The sequence below is a fragment of the Phocoena sinus genome, chromosome 4 (genome assembly GCF_008692025.1).
Source record: "Phocoena sinus isolate mPhoSin1 chromosome 4, mPhoSin1.pri, whole genome shotgun sequence".
Classification (NCBI taxonomy): Eukaryota; Metazoa; Chordata; class Mammalia; order Artiodactyla; family Phocoenidae; genus Phocoena; species Phocoena sinus.
The window spans coordinates 46,865,549-46,873,589 of NC_045766.1; the positions used below are offsets into that span (position 1 = coordinate 46,865,549).

The window sequence follows — 8,041 nt, forward strand, 5'->3', positions numbered from 1 at the left end:
TGCCAAACACTGGAATAGCTATTGTGAGTAAAACCGACAGGATTCCTGCTCTCATGCGACTTAGTCTTTAATAGGGAAAGCAGATATAAAACGAATAATCACACATACGATTCTACACCTATAGATGAGTTCATGGCTCCAAAGTAAAGGAAGACCGTCCTAAGAAAGTATAACACGTCAATCTGACCTAGGGTAAAGGAGAAATGCTGGGCCCCTTAAGGCAGTGGTGCTTGGGTAGACATCAACAGGATGCAAATGTACTCACTAGGTAAAGGAGGAGAGGAGGAAATAAAAGAGAGTACAAAGTATTCAAGGAACTTCAAGAAGATCAGTTTTGCTAAAACATCGTAAGGGGAAAGGAAGAGCAAGATAGAATTAGACTCTCGCGCTCTGATGGCCAGTGCAGAGCCGCAGGGGCGGCGCCCAGGAGTCAGGGTAGGAGTCATGGTGACCAGCTGCAGGCATCCTCACTGCGTCCTCCTGGGGAGGAAGACAGAAAGGGTCATTTGGAGCCGGCAATCTCCAACTTCCCAGGGGCCAACTGGAGTTCAGTGAAAGCTGGAAAGAATGTGCTCAAAGGGAAACCTGGGAAGAAGCAGCTCTTCACCTGAAAAATGTTCGCTTGGCCTCGGTTGCGAATTCTTTCGTTGAGGAAGAGAATTACCATTATGTCACTATTTTAATGAAAGGAGAGGTGGACGTGACTCATGGTTCAGAGAATGTAGAGCCTGAGAAAAATGAAAGTTGGGAGTGGATTCCTTGGGAAGAATTTCCTCCCCTGGACCAGCTTTTCTGGGCACTACGTTGTTTAAAGGAACAAGGCTATGATCCATTTAAAGAAGATTTGGATCATCTGGTAGGATATAAAGGTGAACAAGGAGACTCCCTGATTTTTTTTTTTTAATGGGTTAGCCATAAAGTTCATTCGGTTTTCCTGTAAGATGGCTCTAGTAGCGCTCAGTTGTCTTTAACTTCATTCGAAGCAATTTTGTTAGATTGTATGTGACAGCTGTCATATCAGTGTGCACTTAAAGAAACACATCAAAATTGGTGAATTTTTGTGTAGCCATTTTAATATTGAAGATGGAAGAAAAAAGCAACATTTTCGGCATATTATGCTTATTTCAAGAAAGGTAAAAATGCAACTGAAACGCAAAAAAAGATTTGTGCAGTGCATGGAGAAGGTACTGTGACTGAGCAAACGTGTCAAGAGTGGTTTGCGAAGTTTCGTGCTGGAGATGTCTCGCTGGATGATGCTCCACGGTCAGGTAGACCAGTTGAAGTTGATAGCGATCAAATCGAGACATTGATTGAGAGCAATCGACATTATACCATTCGGGAGATAGCCAACATACTCAACATATCCAAATCAACTGTTGAAAAGCATTTGCACCAGCTTGGTTACATGAATCGCTTTGATGTTTGGGTTCCACATAAGTGCAAAAAACCTTCTTGACCGTATTTCTGCATGCGATTCTCTACTGAAACGTAATGAAAACGTTCAGTTTTTGAGACAAATTGTGAAGGGCAATGAAAAGTGGATACTGTACAATAACGTGGAATGGAAGAGAACGTGGGGCAAGTGAAATGAGCCACCACTGAGCACGCCAAAGGCCGGTCTTCATCCAAAGAAGGTGATGCTGTGTGTATGGTGGGATTGGAAGGGAGTCCTCTAAATATACCCAACACCCTTTCAGCCAGTACTTGTGAAAAATTTTCAGGGATTGTGTTATGAATTGTATTTCAGACTCAGAAAATGTGATAAATGGCGATGTTGTGGTAATTCTGCTTTCCCTATTTCTCTGTGGTATTGACTGTGCTGTTTGTCATTACCAGTGTGCATGGAGGAGAGTGCAAAATTTGTCTTAGTGTTTCAGTTCTAATAGAGAACCTAATTCAGGGGCGGGACATTCTGCAACAGTATTCCCATTGCAGAATTTAACACATTTGTTGATTTTCCTCTTTTATTTAAATCAAAAAAAATTTGGGTAATATATTGTGACAGTCCCTGCAACTAGAGCAAACAAGACAGGTCTTTAGGGTGTATTTCCCAGGTTTCCAATTGAGAACCGAAAGCAAGGGAAGTGAGACAAACTATCCAGGATCTGTATCCCATCATTAACAGGCCCTGTCATTTTGGATCTCTCAGTTGGTCTGAGATTCAGCTTCCTTATGTGTAAAATGCTATTAGACTAGGGCAGTGGATCTCAAAGTGTGACGCAGGGAAGTCCCCAAGACCCTTTCAAGGGTCCTCAGGGTTAAAGCTGTTTTTGTCGTATGAAGACTTCATTTGCTTTTTTCATTCTCATTCTTTCCTGAGTGTACAGAGGAGTTTGCATGTTGTGTGACACTGTAGCAGACTGAATGCAAAGCAGATATGAGAGTCTAGCTCTCTTCTATTAAGCTAGACGTGAAAGAAATTGACAAAAATGTAAAACAGTGCCACTCTTCTCACTGGTTCTTTTGTTTTTTCTTTAAAGAAAGACTGAACTATTCTTCTAGTATCAAATGTTCCTCCTTCTGTGCTGTTGCAGTGAATGCGGTGAATACCACAGCCAGCCAGCCAATTGTTCAAGTCAGTTGACCTTGACTCTTTCTTCTCCATCACATGCAGCTAATAACCAAATCATTTTGATTTTCTCTTCTTCAGCTCTTTTATATCTGCCCACATTTCTCTATTTCCACTGCTACTAGCTTAGGTCAAGTCCTCAACATCTTTTATCTGGATTTTGGCTGTAACTTGGCTTCCCTGCCTTCAGTTTCCCACTTCTCTAATCTCTCCTTTGCCCTGCTGGTGCCCATGGTCTATAAAGTAAAGCCATGTCTCCTTAGTATGGCAGAAAAGACTCTCCATAATCAGGCCCTAGCCACATCTTTAGCATAATAATTTTTTGCTTTAATCCTTACTCTACACAGACCAAATAAAGGAACCCTCACAGAGCAATTGTGAGGAAACCATTCAAGAAGGCATCTTCAACCCCTCTAGCACTGTCAGATATGCTACAACTTTGCACAGGCAGTTTGATAAACCCATATATTTGTCATAAAAATGAACCAAAATTGTGACAAATCCTCAAATTCATTAGACTCTTGACAGAATATAATTGCTCCAATAATGTTACAAGCCTTGGTGAATATAGATTAAAACATTTTACTGATTGGAAGACAATAAATCTTTTTGGAAAGTGTGTACTGAGTTTGAGCTGCACTGGGTAACTTCCTCCTGCACACCCACTTTACAGTATTCATACCTCAGTTACGATGATTTATTTTACAGTCAATAGAATCACATAAAATGCTTAAACCACAAAAAGGAGGGTATTGAATCACTTAACTGAGGAGGTCAGAGGTAGGAGGGCTTCAGGCATAGTTCATTCAGGGCTCCAATTCCTGTTTTCTGTTAGTCCTTCAGCTCTGTCCTCTTTGTTGGCTTTATCTTTAGTGTAGCTTCATTCATGGGAACAAAACGGCTACTGCATGATGGCTCATACACACATTACAATTTCCAGAGCAACAGGGCCTCTATGTCCCTGGGTTCCCAACCTATATGTTGAGCTTCCTGCTGATTGGATCACATCTGAACTAATTCATTCATTCCTGAGACGGTCATATGCTAATAAAGACATTACCTGGTCCAGTCACTGTGGCAGATGGAGGTAGGTTTATGCCAAGAAAAGTCCACCTCAGATTTGAGAGAGGAGTGGTGTTCATCAGTCCCATATAATCTACATGGTTTCTCTAAAATGACAGGGATAAAATTCCCCAAAGGAAAACCTGATAGTTATTGAGTATTAGTGAACAAGAAAAATGGCCAACCTGTGAATATTCACTATAGACACAATTTAAATTTGTTCATGAGCAAACAAAAATTACTCCGTGCCCTGGAGTTTTTAAAGCAACTTGTGAAGGGTCAAAAGCAAATATCCATAGTCTATTGCAAGGGTGAAGAGAGGGCAAGTGGAACAGAGCCCATTTCTAAGAAATCCCATTGATGAATATGGGTGGATAGAAGACTGAATTATGTGGATGGCTCTCAAACCACACATTCATTCATTCATTCACAGAACATTTATGGAGTATCAACTCTATTCCAGAAAATGCTTAATATAACAGGATCCTTGACCTTAAGGAGTTCATCCGATCAGGAACTACAGAATTAAGATACAAGTGAAAAGTCAGCAGTATTGCATATCAGAGTGAAAGTATAATAGAACAGAGTGAAAATAAAGCCACATCTAGAAAATCTAGTGGAGTCTTCAACACACCCTCTAATATTTCCTTCAAATCTAACACTTCTATATTGCGGTCTTTAACATAAAGCAATGCTTATTTCCAATCAACAGGTTTCCGAGAACAGAAACCTATATTGCCTATATGAAAAGGCAAATGGAAGAATAATTTGTCTTACCCTGGCTGCACACTCTAAAAAAATAATATAAAACAACCTTGATTGTTTGGAAACAAAAGTGGATCTTTGTTGTCTCAGGGAGCTTTTATGTGCAAAATACACTTGATAATAGTGTGAATTCTTTTAAGCTACTATATTCTGTGATCATCTGGGGAAATAGTTTGGGGGATAAATACAGCAGAAATATTTAGAGAAAGGACATTAAAAAGGAAGAATAGCAGACATAGTTGATTCTTTTTTGACATTCTTGTACAGTATAAAAATCATCAAATCCTTGGTCCATATCACAGGGATAATGCTGAAAAAATTCTAATCACTTTATCATTATTCCCAGCAGTGTCCTGGAGCTCCAATTCTGAGGGCAGGGCTTTCTGTAAGCATCTAACATTAAGATATAACTGAGAGAAAAATTGGAGAAATGGTTTCTCCACATGAAGTATACTTCATAATAACATTTTAATGTAATATTGACATTTCTGGTTTTTAACTCTGTTGGGCAGAATCTTGATGGAAAAGAAAATCAGTTGTGATGGCTTCAGCATGAGTGTCTAATATCATGGCAAATTAACCCGGTTTTATCCTATATCAGAGGTATTTCATCAGAAAAGAACTAAAATGTCCTTCACATTTTACAGAAGAAAGTCATTTCTCATAACAGATAATGCTAACATTGTCTTAAAAATATTAACTATTGTTGAGTGAATAGTGTGGGAAATATGGGTGGTTTCTTTTCAGAGGTTTTGGTAAATAATTTAATGTATGTATATATGTATGTATGTATGTATGTATGTATATACACACACTATTTTTGTCAGAGTATTGATTTATCTATTTGAACTGAATTGGTCTGCTTTGGTCAAACAACTGAGAAGTTGAGCCAGATCGTGACATTTGTGATCCGTGTGACATTTGCAGTTGAACAGAGGACTCAGGCTCACTACTCAGAGTATGGTCCACAGACCACAGCTTCAGAATTGCCTTGGATCTATTAGAAATGCAAAATCCAGCCCCTCAGCCCCAGATCTACTGAATCAGCATCTGTGTTATAACAAGATCTCTAGGAGATTAAAACATTAACTACATAAGGGGATCTCAACTCTGGCTCCCCATTAGAATCACTAAAGGTGATTTTCAAATATTTGATTACCAAGTCTTACCCCAGACCAATTAAATCAGACGTTTTTAAGGACAGGACCATGGCTTGGGTATTTCTAAATGCCCACCAAGTGATTCTAATGCACTACCAGATTTGAGAATGGTAGGTTACACAATGCCCAAACAATCAGTAAATCCAGTGTATTCTGAAAGGACAAAAAAGAAGAAGAAAGTCAAACCAATTACTTTTAATTTGGTACCACTCTATAAATGATTGATTTTTTTAACTGTTAGTAAGTTTGCTTAACTACTGTGTGAACACAGCCTGTTATGTCTCAACCTGCGCAGAAGTGTATTGTATTGTAAATCAAGAAGAGGAAGACTTTGCTATCTAAATTAATTAAAAGAAGATTTTAGGTTTGTTTTTCAACTTCACTTTCTTTTGCCAACCTTATTCACCAACCTGACAGGTCTAAATACTGAATCTCAGACACTGCACGTTTAAACCTCTGCACCTTTGGATTACCCATCCTTTTCTCCATGCACTCAATTCTCAGTTTTTACCTCAAACATTCCTTTATCACTGTAGCCCAAATGCATTTCCCCTTCCCCGTATTCCCACATTTCTCAGTATTTCTATCATTGCTTGTTTGATTTCTACATACAATCTCAAGCATTAGCAGTCTATTCCAATCTCTTATACATGAATAGGAAAGGAAAACATAAATCAGAGCATAGTACATGTGGCAGTCATTATTATCCCATCTTACAGATGAGGAAACTGAGTCTCAGAGAGGCAAAGTGACAGGTTAATAAGTTTCAACACTAAGATATTTTTCCCAAGACTGTCTGACTCAGAGTACAGAGGAAGTTTGGTTTGCTTTTGTTTGTTAGTGTGTATGTGTTTTTAATAGATTATAGTACTTTAATTATAGTTCTGGGGAAGATTAAGAATATGAACACACTAAAACATACTGAAGGAATACTCATCCTTAAAATCAATGTCCACTCTAATCTTTGGAATGAACCCAATGATTTTTCTCTTTTACACTAACTTAGTTTCTTTTGCCAGAAAATTATTGGAGCTTGAAGGGGAAGGGGAGGTGTTCTTATTATACTTCTTTTTCAAAATTACTTTTTAATACACAAGTAGTAACTGAATAACTTTCTTGTGAAAAATTAGAACCTTATAGATGTGGATAACATTCCTTGTCCAACACACACATCCTGTACTCTACTCAGTCAGATACCTTCCTTCCCTCCTCAGAAGTAATCATTTTATCTGTGCACACTCTTTAAGACATTCTTCAATGTATTTAAATACATATATATGGTATATTATAAAAAATTTTGATCATGGCAAATTCTGATACATTGATTGTTTTGTTGATAAAAACATAGAACTCTTGGGAATTAAGAGTTTTATTTGTATGTCTAAAGTAAAAGACCTGGGAAGGATATATAATTCAGGGGTTGACAGAATTAAGATTCAAAATTATATCTCAACCCTGTGAATAATACCCTAAAGCTAGAAAGATAAAAATTTAGGTAGCATAACTATTAAAGCCCTGCACAAAGTATAAGTTACAAATGGAGAATTCTGATTTGGTATTAGTTTATATGGAAAAAATTAGTGGTTTGTTTATCACAGACTCAAAATTTAATAAAAAGTCTAACACTTTGAAAAGTCAGTAGTTCTTATCTCTAAAATAAGATTCCTTTTAAAATATCAGAATTACTCCAGAATATCTAATTTTAGAAGGAAAATACTAGACTGTGTAAAATGTGTTTAATATGGTAAACTAGTAATTTTTAAATGTGGGACTTATTTTGTGATTTATATTCTTCATATGTTTTCTTCTTCATAAAAAAAAAAAAAAAAAGCCAAGTAAAAGAAAACTCTTTTGCTTCTCTCAGGTCACATGCCCTAATGTTACCTACAGTACAAAACATTCATTAGGATTTCAGTGTGAAAAGGGCCTATGATGAAACATTGCAATAGTATTCCTTCCCAATATTGATGTCTTCTTGAGTAAGGATCTTGCCCTGTGGAATTAAATCTCACTCAATGTAAAGCTAATTATCTATTATGATAACATATTTTAGTGAAGAATATTCATACTCAACAGTCTTTGCCAGAATGTCTGGAACTCGGGACAGGGGAGTCAGGGACATTCTCTGCATGAGACATGTGCAGACTAAATCTTGACCTTTCTGTCTGATTTTTACTTTGGAACATGTCACAAAACAGATTCTCCAAACAGGAAAATTTAGAAGCTCTGATTATCTGAAAAATCACTGATTATCTGAAAAGCTTTCCCTGTGTTTGTGGATATCTTCTTGTGATTTTAGATATATCAGAGCTGATTGTATAGGGTACAAGGAAGTATCGGTTCTAAGAGATAAATTGGTTTTCCTTTCCAAAGGAAGACAAATATTATTCATTTATCATAAACTTGACTGATCGTAAGACATAGGTGACCATGAGTCTTGACCTCTTTTCATTTATTCTAAATTAATGTAACTTCATACATAAAC

The 8,041-nt window shown here is 37.3% G+C and overlaps 1 pseudogene; it reads left to right on the forward strand.

The window, feature by feature from the left end:
• Positions 1-393: 393 nt before the first annotated feature.
• On the forward strand, positions 394-904 carry LOC116752608 (annotated as a pseudogene).
• Positions 905-8,041: the final 7,137 nt, after the last annotated feature.